This window comes from Mastomys coucha, unplaced genomic scaffold (assembly GCF_008632895.1).
Source record: "Mastomys coucha isolate ucsf_1 unplaced genomic scaffold, UCSF_Mcou_1 pScaffold17, whole genome shotgun sequence".
NCBI classification, from domain to species: domain Eukaryota; kingdom Metazoa; phylum Chordata; class Mammalia; order Rodentia; family Muridae; genus Mastomys; species Mastomys coucha.
Window position 1 is genome coordinate 16,292,897 of NW_022196899.1, and position 850 is coordinate 16,293,746.

Here is an 850-nt window from a genome sequence, read left to right on the forward strand (position 1 = left end):
CCTCAATGAAGGAGTTAGAGAAAGGACCCAAGGAGCTGAAGGGTTTGCAGCCCCTTAGGACGAACAACCATATGAACTAACTAGTACTCTAAGAGCCCTCAGGGTCTCAACCACCAACCAAGGACTGCACATGGTAGGTCTGATTGTTCTGGCAGCACGTGTGTAGTAGAGGATTGCAAATTTGATCATCAATAGGAGGAGAAGAGTTGGCTCTGTGAAGGTTCTGTGCCCCAGTGTAGAGGAAGGCCAGGGTGGGGTGGCAGGCATGGGGAGGGGGGAGGCAACAGGGGTTTGTTTTTGTTGTTTCTGTTTGTTTGTTTGTTTGTTTTGGAGGGGAAACTGGGAAAGGAGAAATTTACATGTAAATAAAGAAAATATCTAATAAAAAATGGATCTGTACTATACTTTCTAATATTTTGTTGAGATTTTTGTTTTATGTAATTAAACTATTTTTTTCTCTTCAAAACCCAACATTCACAGCAAATTAAATTTTTTGCACTTGATTTGTTTCTGCTTTGTATAATCAAAGTTTCTTACTGTGGCTCTTTTTTCCAGGTTAATTTTATGATATTTATGCTTCAGTGAAACTCACGTTTGAGGTCAGTTAAAAATGTAGCTATCACTTAGAATGCTGATGTCCTCCAAAATTGCAGTCAAGGTCAATAGCACTAGAGTGCTCATTAGCTTTAGGAACGGAATTTGCTTGAAACTTGAAAAGTCTTGTGCTTTTTTGTTTTCTCAAACAAAGTCCTCTTTTGTCTGGCTTACAATTTTTTTTTTATCATTTTTTTTTTATTAGATATTTTCTTTATTTACATGTAAATTTCTCCATTCCCAGTTTCCCCTCCAA